The sequence below is a fragment of the Podarcis melisellensis genome (assembly GCF_964234715.1).
Source record: "Podarcis melisellensis genome assembly, chromosome: 3".
In the NCBI taxonomy this organism is placed as follows: domain Eukaryota; kingdom Metazoa; phylum Chordata; class Lepidosauria; order Squamata; family Lacertidae; genus Podarcis; species Podarcis melisellensis.
The window spans coordinates 8810518-8825389 of NC_138530.1; the positions used below are offsets into that span (position 1 = coordinate 8810518).

Genomic DNA, 14872 nt, shown 5'->3' on the forward strand with positions numbered 1-14872 from the left:
CCAGGCAGGCCTTGAAGTAGGAGACCTGTCCTCTGTATAGCAGGGCACATGGCCATCCTAGTTAATGAACACCTGAGATGGTTTTTTTAAAGGTTTGCAATTCTTTTCATAGCTTCTCACAAGTTTTGCTTTCCAAATGAGAGAGATAGGTTGTCAATCCACTTGAGGAAGACTTGCATGAGGAAGGACTGGATAAATGTTTTTAGTTATGAGCTGTGATTTGGGCAAGGGTGGCGAAAGGAAACTAGGAAACTATATTTGTACACAATATAGATTTAAAGTACACACATGCTTGTTGTTGTTGTTTAGTCGTTTAGTCGTGTCCGACTCTTCGTGACCCCCTGGACCAGAGCACACCAGGCACTCCTGTCTTCCACTGCCTCCCGCAGTTTGGTCAAACTCATGCTGGTAGCTTCAAGAACACTGTCCAGCCATCTCATCCTCTGTTGTCCCCTTCTCCTTGTGCCCTCCATCTTTCCCAACATCAGGGTCTTTTCCAGGGAGTCTTCTCTTCTCATGAGGTGGCCAAAGTATTGGAGCCTCAGCTTCACGATCTGTCCTTCCAGTGAGCACTCAGGGCTGATTTCCTTAAGAATGGATAGGTTTGATCTTCTTGCAGTCCATGGGACTCTCAAGAGTCTCCTCCAGCACCATAATTCAAAAGCATCAATTCTTTTGCGATCAGCCTTCTTTATGGTCCAGCTTTCACTTCCATACATCACTACTGGGAAAACCATGCACCCAGCTTATTAAAGGTATTGGGAATTGTAATATTTGAGGGGGCAAATGCCTCTGAATAGCTGTTGCTGAGACAGCTGAGGTGGATTCAGCTGCTGTTGCTCTTAGGCCCTGTTTCCAGGCTTGCTATGGACCTCTAGGTGGCCGCCAGGAGAACAGAATGCAGCTGCAAATTGATTCCACGCCCTCTCCCCCACCAGTTTCTCTGCCTCTGCAGTAAAGCAATCCCATAATACTATCCTCAATACAAAAGGAGTGATTGATTTCCATGGAGCTGCAGGGTAAGTGGGTAAATAAACCAGAACATATTTCAAGCCCCACCTTGCTCTCAAACTGCAGCCACAAAGTTCAGTTTTTATTCTTCCAGCAATAAATCTAATTCAGTACACAACTACTGCTGGGAAAATGCGAGCCCTGTAGAGATAGGAGCTCCTCCTCTTCCTCCTCCTCCTCTTCTTCAGTAAAGTTTATTATTATTATTTCATTTTATAAGGTATATAAAATAGAGAGAACAATTCTAACAGCCGGCCAGAATTAAAAGATGGAAAACAAAACTATATAATAGGCCTGTAGAATCGGTAGCTGTGTGTGAGTTAAAAATAACCAAGTTTGCTGTATATGTCGTAAAGGAATGCCAAAGCATATAAAAAGTGTTGGGCGCTTTCATTCTTCCCTGCTGAAAATGGCAGGGTACAGATTAAACGAAAACCACAATTACAATTACAAGTGAAGGGTTATGCCCTTTCCTGCAAAGTGCTTTATTGCCACGCAGGTTGCTATGTAACTTGTGAGGAAATAAGCAAGTTGGTATGCTTATTTGTACGTTTCCCGTCAAAACAAATCAACACAGAATCTTGGCTTCAGCACACTAGCTGTGGAAATGCCCTACTCGTTCATTAGGATCAGCAGTATTATAATTACAGTTGTGGCACATGGTATGAAGAGTACTTAAAGCCACGCATGACACAACTTTCATTTTCCCCAGCCTACATTTCTTTTCATTTGGTTATCTCTTGAAGTTCTCAAGGCCATTGCTGGCAAGGAGAAATCAGTCTGGGCTCAATCCAAGCGTTGCTTGTTGAAACCTATATTTGGGGCACTCACTTCCAATAATCCACCTCCTCTAATAATACAATCCTATTGTATGAAGATATTATCCTGCTGTGAACGGCCCGCTCTGTGACCTGTGAGTACAGGGTGTTATAAAAAATAAATTAATAATAATAATAATAATAATAATAATGGGGTTATTTCGTCTCTCATACCTTTCCATCTATTTTAGCAATGGGTCAGACTATTAGCTCAATATTGTCTACTACGGCATTTCAGGAAGGGAGTTCCTCAAAGTCTTACCTGGAGATTAGGGACTGAACCTGGAACCACCTGCAGACAAAGCTACAGCCATCCAGCTTCCCATTTGTTCTTCCTCCATTCTTTAGATATACCACTTCCATGACATCACAGTAATGCGCCTTTTAGTGTATCATAGATTATATCTTGTACTAGTCTTCAAAAGCACGCACAGAAGAGGCAGAGAAACTATAAACTACCAACTGGGAAAAGCACTCCAGTTTAGAAGGGATGCGGGTGGCGCTGTGGGTTAAACCACAGAGCCTAGGACTTGCCGATCAGAAGGTCGGCGGTTCGAATCCTCGCGACGGGGTGAGCTCCGGTTGCTCGGTCCTTGCTCCTGCCAACCTAGCAGTTCGAAAGCACGTCAAAGTGCAAGTAGATAAATAGGTACCACTCTGGCGGGATGGTAAACGGTGTTTCCGTGCGCTGCTGTGGTTCGCCAGAAGTGGCTTAGTCATGCTGGCCACATGACCTGGAAGCTGTACGCCGGCTCCCTCGGCCAATAAAGCGAGATGAGCGCCGCAACCCCAGAGTCGGTCACGACTGGACCTAATGGTCAGGGGTCCCTTTACCTTTACTCCAGTTTAGCTTGCAGTGTTCATGGAGTGAGGATTCTGAAATGGCTGCCTTAGACAGACATACTGACAAAGGAGGCTGAAAGGCCACCATGACCTATTTAATCAAAAGCTGCTGTCTTCTCAACAACCATGGTAAAGGCTATAAAAACAGCTGTTTGTGGCAAAACAACTCATCCATGGGTATTGTGGAAATACACAAGTTAAACATCCCTGGTGGTCACTTTCAGACAACCTGGTTATCGAGCAATCATCCTGATTCGTTTGCACAAAGCTTGTGAGATTGCATGCTCATCCTGATTTGTCTGTGGGGAGGGTTGTACAATGGGTCTTGTGAGCTGGACCCTTATTTTCCCCCAGCCGTTGTGGGACAGGTTTGACAGGGGGATGGGTCCACCTGTCAATCACCTGACGTTGCAAAGCCCAGTGTGGTGCATAGTGCTTTGAAACGCTGATGATTAGCTGACTGTCGGAGCTTCAAAATGCTGGCCAGAGCCCTCTACAATGACTGGCTGATTGTCTGCAATGTTTCGCTGATTGTCGGGCCTTGCAAAGAGCCATTCAGGGCACCACAGACAGGATGTGCAGGTTCAGCTGAACTGCAGTGCTTGCAAACCCTTTTGGCCCAGCTATATCTTGACCTGCCCCACACCTGACATAGGCAAAGATCAGAAGATGACCTGGATGGTCGCCAGATTCTTTGTACAGATCTGTAGGCGCAGACCATCGCCCAACTCAAAATACTCCAGCATGAAAAGCCCCAAACACGGTTCCATGGGTGATTCTGAGTCAACTCCCTGGGACAGTTTATTGTTGTACATAGTTGCTAAATTTAGTGTTGTACATTGTTTTAATTGTCTGTTTTAACCATATTTGCACAGCAGTTTCTAATGTTGTGAGTGTCCTCCATTTAAGAGGCTTCTACTCTGCAGCCTCTTATAGTTGTTTTAACTCCGAGTCTTTTAGTTCTTATGCTTTTACAGTTGTTTTAACTGTGCGTCTTTGTTTGTTTTTAGTTTTAATTATCAGTTTTTTTATCCATCCATTATCTGTGTTTAATCTTGTATTTTATCCAGAAGTTTTATCCTATGCCTGTTTCCTTGTCCTCATTTGCTCTAACAATTGTCGGTTAAAAAAATCCAAACTGCTATTTTATCTATATGCTTTTTTTAAAATTCTGGTCTGAGACCGTAATAAAGTTCATTCACACCTGACATCATATATGTATGGCAGTCCAGGCAGGTGGGTGTGACCTGGCCTGACCAAAATGGCCTTGAGGGCCAAATGGGGAAATTCCCCACTGCTGCTCTATGATGTCACATCAATTAGTTGTTTGCCCCACACTTTCCAATCACTTTTATTTTACTGGGGCGCAGGGGGAAACCTGATTTATTTTGGAAGTGAATTCCGTTGTGCAAGAGCAGAAAATCCATTTCTGCTGGGCGACCTAAATTTGCCACTTGAATCCCATCTGCAAAATAGCTATGGTCTGGAAGTGTTGAAGCTCTTCTCTTTCCCCCATCCCAATATTTAGATAAGTAAAAGTAGGTAACCCCAATAATAGTTCCTGTGGCGTGACTAAAAAAGTGAGCTGTAGTTTGCTGAAACACAGCCAATATTCAAAGCTTTCACTTTGAATACATTCGAATTCTGAGAAGAGCAATTAAGGGATTTCAGCTTTGGCTGAGCTTCTATTTCCTCATGATCCATATTAGCAAAGAACCATCCCTCTCGTCTTGCAGGCATCTTTTGAAAACTACTTTGTTTACGCAGGCCCCTGCAATATGAATTTTCTCTTTTCCAAAGCCCAACTGGTATTTAATTATGTTTCTAATAGCTGCTTTTTGCCGATTTTGTGACTGCATGCTGTATGCCGCTTTGATGTGTTAGTAGCAAAGTGCTGATGATAAATATGCAAATAAATAATAACCCCTTTGCCTCCTGCCGCTCCTGGCACAGGCTGTCATGTTTGTGCTCTGTGGATGGGTGCCAATATTTAAGTTGGTTTCTCCTACTGCAGCTAACAAAATTCACTGCTGTTACTCATTCTCTCTTCCCAACACCTTAACTGGGGGCTTATAATCTCCTTGTGGGTACGTTCACAAAGGCATCAGTCTTTGACCCAAAGAGAATACAGTGGTACCTCGGGTTAAGTACTTAATTCATTTTGGAGGTCCGTTCTTAACCTGAAACTGTTCTTAACCTGGAGCACCACTTTAGCTAATGGGGCCTCCCGCTGCCGCCGCCGCACAATTTCTGTTCTCATCCTGAAACAAAGTTCTTAACCCGAGGTACTATTTCTGGGTTAGCGGAGTCTGTAACCTGAAGCGTATGTAACCTGAAGCGTATGTAACCCGAGGTACCACTGTAGTGGAACATATAGCTCAAATAGCACACCTGGTCTTGTATACAGAAGGTTCCCGGTTCAATCTTTGGTGTCTCCAGTTAAGGCTGACAAGGTAAAAAGGTAAAGGACCCCCGGAGGGGTAAGTCCGGTCAAAGACGACTATGGGGTTGCGGTGCTCATCTTGCTTTCAGGCTGAGGGAGCTGGCGTTTGTCCACAGACAGTTTTCTGGGACTAAACCACTTCTGGTGCAACTGGACACCATGACGGAAGCCAGAGCACATGGAAACGCCGTTTACCTTCCCGCCGCAGTGGTACCTACTTATCTACTTGCACTGGCGTGCTTTCGAACTGCTAGGTTGGCAGGAGCTGGGACGGAGCAATGGGAGCTCACCCTGTTGCGGGGATTTGAACCGCCGACCTTCCGATCAGCAAGCCCAAGAGGCTCAGTGGTTTAGACCACAAGGCTGACAAACTCCTTCCCCAAACCCTGGAGAGCCACTGCAAATCAAAGTAGACAATACAAAAGCAGATGAAACATTGGTCTGACTCAGTATAAAGTAGTTTTCTGTGAGACACCTCTGCCGAGGCAATAACAGCAATGAGGAGCTTCCACATCGCTCTCCCTCCCCATGTACCTCCAGCACATCCCATTGTTCCCTCCACCTCCACAGTCACTTTCATTAACTGCTGCTGTCGCCTGCCTGTTTTTCCCCCATTTTAAGCTATATAAACTGCTGTGAGAACTTTCTTCTGTAACGCAATGGATGTAAGCGTTCTAAATGAGAAACGCTGGTGTTGACAGAGGAGGAAACAACCTCATCTGCAAGTTTCTTCATAGCACCTGTTCCCTGGTTTTCATCAGCACTCTTGATGCCATAAAAAAGGGAGGAGTTTGTGTGACAACCTTGGGCAGGTGAGGTGAGCCTCACCTGTAAGTGTTGAAGGAAAGCATCTGGCCTGGCCGTCTTTTCCCAGGGCTAACATGGGAATCAAGGCAACCCCAAAAAGGATTTCTTTCTTACCTATTGAGCTTAGGGTTGTTAAGTTTTGTGTTTGTTCCCCAGCGCAAGAGGCTGCATTTTAAGAAACAGAAGATCCCTATAGAAGTGGGTCTGCTTATTTCAGGTTCACCCCAAAGGTGAGCGTTGCTACTCCCCCCCCCCCTTTTTACAGATATATTTCGCAACATGTCATTGACACAATAATAGTGCAATAGTGGTGGATTTATACTGGACTGTCCACACATTATTCTGCTTTGTATGCCTCACGGAGGACCTTAAGGTCCATAAACAGTAACACCCTAGTGGTCCCGGGCCCTAAGGAAGTTACCGTAGATTAGCCTCAACCAGAGCCAGGACTTTTTCAACACTGGCTCTTGCCTGGTGGAACGATCTGTCTCCTGAGACCAGGGCCCTGCGGGATCTGATTTCTTTCTGCAGGGCCTGTAAGACAGAGTTGTTCCGCCTGGCCTTTGGCTTGGAGTCAATTTGATTCCCTCCCCCTCTTTCTTTTTCTTTCTCCTCCTGTGATGAGGCTGCATTTTAATGTTGTATTTTAATCTTGTTTTTAAGTTGTATTCATTCATTTTTTATTATTATTGGTTGTTAGCCTTGGCTGGGGAGGGCGGGGTATAAATAATTATTTTTTTTATTAGTTTGTGGTTCTGTGATGCTCTAAAATAAAGTGTAACAAAAAAAATAAAATAAACGACAACATCTGTAGTATAAAAAAAAGTTGCGGGACTTCAGCAGCATGTTATAGGGCATGCATGGATTGGAAATGTAGCAGTGTGCTCGCTCCAAAACGTTTGCTGGCACAAATGGTATTGAAAGTGGGATTTTGTACAACTGCTGTGACTTCAGCAAGCATGGCCAGTAATAAAGGATATGGGAGTTGCAGTCCACCAGCATATAGAGGACCAAAAGGGAGCCACTCCTCCATCAGTGTCTCCTGGTTATACATGAATGGTTTCTTTGGGTCTATTTATCTTTTCTCCCTGGTGCTGTTGAGCCAGCCAGCAAATCTTTTCCAGGTAGTAAGGGCTTTACTTTTGAATTATGGTGCTGGAGGAGACTCTTGAGAGTCCCATGGACTGCAAGAAGATCAAACCTCTCCATTCTGAAGGAAATCAGCCCTGAGTGCTCACTGGAAGGACAGATTGTGAAGCTGAGGCTCCAGTACTTTGGCCACCTCATGAGAAGACTCCCTGGAGAAGACCCTGATGTTGGGAAAGATGGAGGGCACAAGGAGAAGGGGACGGCAGAGGACGAGATGGTTGGATAGTGTTTTCGAGGTTACCAGCATGAGTTTGACCAAACTGCGGGAGGCAGTGGAGGACAGAGGTGCCTGGCGTTCTCTGGTCCATGGGGTCACGAAGAGTCGGACACGACTAAACGACTAAACAACAACAACAACAAGGGCTTTACAATCTGGACCTTGGTTGTTGGGAGGGGAGGAATTCTCAAGACACCTGCTGTGACTACTTAGTAATTTCATGCATGAAGGACTTTATGAGTATATGCTTAAGTTACAATTCCAATGGTACCAAGTTGTGCCCAGATCACCACCTCATTATATCAATACGGATATTATCAGTTTATGCAACCTGAGGATGTTTACCAGATTCCTGCTGGAGGCCTATTAGCTGCATGCTCAACTTATCCTTCCTGGCTTGCAAAATCTTTCCGGGTGGAGCTAGCTGGTTGGGATTATGGAAATTGCTAATGGGTGCCTGAACGAGGATGATAGACCAGCCACATTAAAATGAGACTACTGGAGGCTTGTATTGTTTATTTTCAAAGTTCTCATGAGATTCCCTCGGAGCTCAATAATTACTATTGAGTCGCAAATATTCCACACTTGGGCAAGTTGCTCAGGTGGAGTTTCAGTCCCAAAGCATCGTGCTCTGGTCACCTTGGTGAAGGGGGGTAGGGGACTTATGGTGGTCCTATCATCCCTGACCATTGGGCATGCTATACTAAAGTTGATTTAGTATAGAACCAGGCTTAGAAGGGGCACATGCAACCCTGTTAGGTTCTCCTAGACCAGGGGTCAGCAAACTTTTTCATGTAAAAACACGCTGATTCCTGGACCATCCGCAGGCCGGATTTAGAAGGCGATTGGTCTGGATCCAGCCCCCAGACCTTAGTTTGCCTACCCATGTCTTACCTAGACCATTCAGCAGCTTTCAACACCATTGCACATTGACAAATGGGGAGAGCACAGTGCTGAAACGCATCAAGTTATTCCTGGTTGCAGAACGTGCTAGTAGGAGTCTGCTATGCCCAGTGCCCTATAAGGTACCACAGGCACTCCTGTTGTCTCCTGTGCCACTTTACATGAAAGGAGTAAAAGATTTGGACCCAGGTATGACTGGTATGGTGAAAGAACCGAGTTAGTTTGCTTTGTTTTAAATTCGAGCCAAGGGAGCATGATTGTGAACCGAGACCCCAAGGTTGTTCATTCATTCTTATCCAATCCACTTCCAAACTTAATCTAGGCAAGACACAGGTAGTATTGAATTGGTGATCTAAGAATAAGTGCATAGCCAGCTCATTTGGGGAAGGGTTGCTCCCCTCTTCAAAAGCCAGGTTTGCCGTTTGGGGGGTTCTGTTGGCTCCAATATGCCCACTGCTACATCTGCACACCTAGATGTGCAGTATACTGTTTTTGCTACAGTAACATCCAGCTTGGACTGCTTTCACATATCTAGGGTTAGTTTTGAAAATTTTAGCTGTTACTCACTGGGGTATGCTGCAGAAACAACTCTTATGTTGTAAACCAGTGATGGCCAAACTTGGCCCTCCAGCTGTTTTGGGACTACAACTCCCATCATCCCTAGCTAACAGGACCAGTGGTCAGGGATAATGGGAATTGTAGTCCCAAAACAGCTGGAGGGCCAAGTTTGGCCATCACTGCTGTAAACACATGGACTACCAAAATGTTAAACTTCCAAGTGTGCCATAGTCACCAACTAACACCACTCCCAATCGCCCTACTTTCAAGATGTCACGGGGCTGCATCCAGCTATGTCATACTCGTTGAAGATCCAATGAAAGTCTTGTCCACACACACCTGCTGAATGGGAGCAAATGTCAGCTGAGTTTTCCGTAGATTGGCGCTTGCTCCCATTCAATGGTAAAGAGCAGGTTTCCCCGGGGAAAGTGGTGGGGGAAACAGAAAACCGGTTGGATCTGTGCTTTCTAGGAATGAGACATGCAAAAGTGTGCATGAGTCAATGTGTTGAAGTTGGCCATACCCAATTAATTCAGTGGATCTACTCAACAGTGTGACTTAAGGGCCTTTTCAGTTGACCCAATCCTGACCCCCCCATTGCTTCTGTATCATCCCAATAGCCTATCTGTGAAGATTGGCATTAGCCCCATAGCTGTCAACCGTCCCTTAGTTGGCGGGAAACTCCCTTATCCCAGCGCCGTGTTCCGCTGCTGTCCCTTATTGATGATGTCCCTTAAATTTCCCGGGTTTCAAAGGAAGCAGCTCCTCTCCCTCCCTCCCTGCCGGCCAGGGAGGAGGGAGGCTCCAACTGTGTTGCTTGGCTGCGTTGCTCAACCAATAAGGAGTCTAAGAACGACTAGGGGGTGAAGCTGGCATGCCTTGTGCCAATCAAATCGGCTGCGTTGCCTGGGGACTTTGCTCAGCCTTTGCTCAGCGCTTCCCAGCAGAGAGGTGACGGTGGTTTTCCTTGCTGCATCCCCTTTGCTGGGTTGCTGCGCTGTGAGAACCACCGCTTGAGGCTTCGTTTGGCTGCTGGTTGACTAAAATCCCTTATTTTGGCTGCTGGTCCCTTATTTTCAAATCTGTAAGTTGACAGGTATGATTAGCCCCCATATTCTAATAGCTTTTGGAAGGTGGAATTTTATTCAAAGGCTTCTGCATCCCTTAGACCAGCCATTCTCAACCTGTGGGTCCCCAGATGTTGTTGAACTAGCAAGGACAGAGCTCAGGGATGATGGGAGTTGTAGCCCAATAACATCTGGGGACCCACAGGTTGAGAACTGCTGCCTTAGACACTCTCTTACACCAGCTCTTAGCACATAACACATGCATGCATTTATCCATGATGGGAATCAGTCTTGTGAAACAGCAACTTCACAGCTTGGATACTGATTGGGAGATGCAACTTCTACCACAAATGCATAGCAGAAGCTGCATTTACTGGCATTCTAAGTAAGGAGGCACTTTCTATACTCCTGATTGCAATAAGAAAAAGGAATTGCATCAGAATGACAGTTTAGGGGGAAGTTACCAGTTGGTTGACATTTTAACTAGGTCGAAATGTAACTGGGTCTCTGACCACACACAAAGAAAGCAGATGAGAGACTAGAGTTTTTTAAATTTTTCTTTGAAAAGATGATATTTTACAATACATACAAAAATACTCTGAATATACATTATCTTTTTTCCCCCTCATTACAAAAACACAAGACAACACGTAATTTAAGATTTGTAAACAGTATTTGTTCCTAACACTTCTGGAGATTGATTTGAGAGTGGAGAGCAAATTTTGGGAGATATTTTGGCAACATGAGTGCAGTGGTGTTAAATTGGGCAGTGTTGATTCTAGGCAAGTTATTCATAATAGTATGTTGTCCAGACTTCAGTAAAACTCAATATTCCAGGCCCTGCCTGTATTCATAGTCACAGCTGACAGAAAATAGGTAAACTAAAAAAGGCAGGTCAGGAATTTTTATATAATCTGGACAAGATACGAGCAACAGTTTTGAGATTTCAGCCAATAAAACTCACAATCCAAATTACTTGTGTTAAGGCCATACAGCAAAGCCTTCAGACCGTTCCAAAGTTCAAGTGTCAGAAATTATCCTAAGACAATTCAGTATTGTGGCAGATTTAAGTTTTTGCTTGAATTTTAATATATATATATATTTTTAAAAACCCAGAGTGCAATCCAATTAAAACTGAATCACATTTAACTCTCATGGATGTCAAATAGGACAGGGAAGAGGAGCAGTGAGAGAAAGCCATGCTCAACTCTCATTACGATCCATGGAGCATTTATGTTCTTAAACTATGGGTGGATTGTGTCCCAGGTTTTCGTTTTGTGGGCCTCCATGGGAAGCAGTTTTTATGGAACATGAACACAGTGCATAGGTATAGGTGCTTAATTCTACAAATTTGCCTTTCAAAAGGAGAAGCACCCTTGACACACAGAGATTCTCCTGTGCGTAAAATTATTCCAATCAATTTCACAAGAATCACCTAATTCATGAAACCTATCAGTTTAAGTGGAGTGGTCTCCACCTTCTCACGCCGCTAAAACTGCTCGTGGGTTTCCTGATTAGAGCTGCCAACTGTGTAAAGAATATGTTTTAAGGGGGGAGATTCAGACTGCCTGTGCTACTGGGGAATTCAGTGGAAGTCCACCATAGCCAAGCTGTCTGCATGACACCCCTTTCGGGAAAAATAGGCACAAGACATTTTTTTTTGGATTTTTATAACAAAAGACGTTTTCCACTCAAGACAACACGAGACTTAAAATGAAGCTATGCATCCGCACAGTGAACATGAAGTAGACACAGTCCAAGGGAACAAATATCCAAATCACAGGCACACGGGGCCATGGATTTTGGGCAACAGCATCTTGGAATATATATATTTTTGGCAACAGTTCAGATGGTGCAGCACCTGTAGAATGAAATTTACAGAAGATTAAATCAGATTAAACAAAGATAAGGTGCATTGCATTGCATTGCCCAATCCACTGAGCTCAGAACTTGGCTACACTCCACTTACCTGCGTGGCAGCGATCCATGATGTCAGGCAGAGGACTTTCCCAAGTGAGATCTTAGCTGGAGGTGCACCACCATTTAGCTGTGGCCCCTATCTCCCTGCTTTAAATCAGGGATAGGGCACCTTTTCCCCACCCTCCCATCTCAAGGGCCACATTCCCTGGGGGGAAATCTGCCAGCAGAGGCTGGAACAGAGGCTGGAACAGGAGCCACCAAACACACACACTTCTCCCTGCCACACACACACATTCCTCTTCCACTCTCTTCCCTCCTTTCTCTCTCTCCGCCCAGGCTGGATTTAGGTTTGATGAGGCCCTAAGCTACTGAAGGTAATGGGGCCCTTTATATGCCCAGCTGTCCTTTGTCAACAACAAATTGTCACTGTTTTTTTGTGTTGAATATATGCTATATGGTAATTTACGGACCTAATGGGTATCTAAAGCCATCAAAATGAATAAATTATGTCTGACATGAAATCAGTCAGTAGGCATAAGACTCATACCCTTAATCTATGCTTTGTAATCTATACAAAGTTAAAGCCTTTGCCGATGATTTAGTTTTGATGGCGGAAGAACCGTTGGAGACAGCAGCCGAGATATTGGAAGAAATTGAAAAATTTGGAGAGGTGGCAGGTTTCATAATAAACAGGAAAAAAACCAAAATTATAGTTAAAAACATGGAAAAAACATTGATGGAAGTATTGCAACAACAAATGGGTATAGAACAACTATGTTCCGGTGTGGAATGGAATTAAGAAGGATTTGGAAATATGGAATAGGTTAAAACTATCCCTTTGGGGAAGAATTTCTATGATCAAGATGTTGGTGCTACCGAAGATGTTATTCCTATTTCAGATGATACCAATACTAAAAGGAGTGGCGATCTTCAAAGAATGGCAAAGAATGATCTCAAGATACATTTGGCAGGGCAAAAAGCCAAGAATCAAGTACAAATTGTTAACAGATGCAAAAGAAAGGGGAGGCTTTGCCCTGCCAGATCTGAAGTTATACTACGAAGCATCATGTCTTTGCTGGTTAAAAGAATGGATCAAATTAAAAAATACAAAGCTCCTAGATTTGGAAGGATTTGACAACAGATTTGGATGGCACGCGTATCTTTGGAAAGAAAAGAAGAAGGGCCATAAAACATTCGAAAACCATATCTTTCGCAGATCGTTATTGGAAGTTTGGGACAGATACAAAAACATACTGGAAACAGGGGTTCCACATTGGTTATCCCCATTAGAGGTCATAGGTGTTAAAAAAATTAATATGAGAAGTGATTGGATCACCTATGGAGATTTGGTGGCGAAGGAAGGAGGAAAGTGGAGGTTAAAACCATATGAACAAGTAAAGGAATATGTCTATGATTGGTTGCACTACTGCCAAATAAATGAAATGTTTAAAAAGGAAGAGAAAGAAAAAGGGTATAAAGAAAAAGATTCAAAATTCCAAACAGAGATTGTGAATAATGATTGCAAAATAATTTCTAAAATGTACAAAATTTTGCTGGAATGGCATACAATGGATGAGGAGGTAAAAGTAGTTATGATTCAGTGGGCCAAAGATTTAGGATACAATATAGAAATGGATGATTGGCAAAAAATATGGAATGAAAATTTGAAGTTTACTGCATGTGTTACATTAAAAGAAAATGCAATGAAGATGGTTTACAGGTGGTATATGACACCAGTAAAACTAGCAAAAATGTACAAAATTTGTAACAAGTGTTGGAGATGTGGGGAGAAAGAAGGTACATTTATGCATATGTGGTGGGATTGTAGGAAAGTAAGGGGGTTCTGGGAGATGATATACAATGAACTAAAGAAAATGCTAAAGTATAGCTTTGCTAAGAAACCAGAGACCTTCCTGTTGGGAATAACAAGAATGGATATAAGTAGGAGAGACTGTAAACTGTTCCAGTATGCAATCACCGCAGCAAGGACACTGTTGGCCCAAAAATGGAAACAAGAAGAGGTTCCGACCTTGGAAGAATGGAGGACAAAACTAACAGATTATGCAGAACTGGACAAATTGACTGGAAAAATTAGATACCAAAAAGACCAAAGATTTTTTGAGGACTGGGGGAAATTTACGGAGTATTTGAAAAATATATGTGAGGATTGTACAATGCTAGTGTGTTTTAAAGAAGCTTTGTGAAAATATAAGGAAATATTACCAAAAGGCAAATAAGAATAGAAATATAAAAATTTAATGGAAATATTGAAATAAAGGAATGTGAAGATAGGATTTGAACTACGAATGATTATCAGAGAAGTTGAGGGAGGTCCAAATAAGATAAATTATGTGATATGTAAATGGATATGTTTGGTGTTCTTAATGGAAAATTTCAATAAAAATTTATTTTAAAAAAAATAATAATCTATGCTGCCTGATCATCAGTCTACAAGCACTCTTTAGTATTAGATAACAGGTACAACAGCTTGACCTACATTCAACTGTGCTGCACTGCAGCTGCATGCTACATGTTGCCATGCAATCAGTCCATGCAGAATGTAGGCACTCTATAGGTAAAGGTAAAGGGACCCCTGACAATTAGGTCCAGTCCTGACTGACTCTGGGGTTGCGGCGCTCATCTTGCTCTATAGGCCGAGGGAGCTGGCGTTTGTCCGTAGACAGCTTCCGGGTCATGTGGCCAGCATGACTAAGCGGCTTCTGGCGAACCAGAGCAGCGCACGGAAACGCCGTTTACCTTCCCGCTGGAGTGGTACCTATTTATCACTTGCACTTTGAAGTGCTTTTGAACTGCTAGGTTGGCAGAAGCAGGGACCGAGCAATGGGAGCTCACCCCGTCACAGGGATTCGAACCGCCTACCTTTTGATCGGCAAGTCCTAGGTTCTGTGGTTTAACCCACAGAGCCACCCGTGTTCACTCTAGATATAGAAATGAGCAAACCAGTGATATTTTGGGGAGCAGGCAGGGCCCATTACTTACATCATAGGAGCCTACACAACACAAAACACTGTTGCTGTCTGTAGGTTTTATTTTATTTGTTTTCTTATTTTATATTTTTATAGGTTTTTTCCCTTAAAATTTTTTGGGGGGCCCCAAGAGAGTGGCTTGTATGTAA

The 14872-nt window shown here is 43.6% G+C and overlaps 1 protein-coding gene across 1 annotated transcript in view; it reads right to left on the reverse strand.

The window, feature by feature from the left end:
• Positions 1-10420: 10420 nt before the first annotated feature.
• The window catches only part of PAPOLG (poly(A) polymerase gamma), a 38255-nt gene continuing 33803 nt past the window's right edge, over positions 10421-14872 (reverse strand). Inside the window, exon 22 of the mRNA XM_081903980.1 lies at positions 10421-11677. The gene's annotated coding sequence lies outside the window, so the exon portion shown is untranslated. The remainder of the gene's footprint in view (positions 11678-14872) is intronic.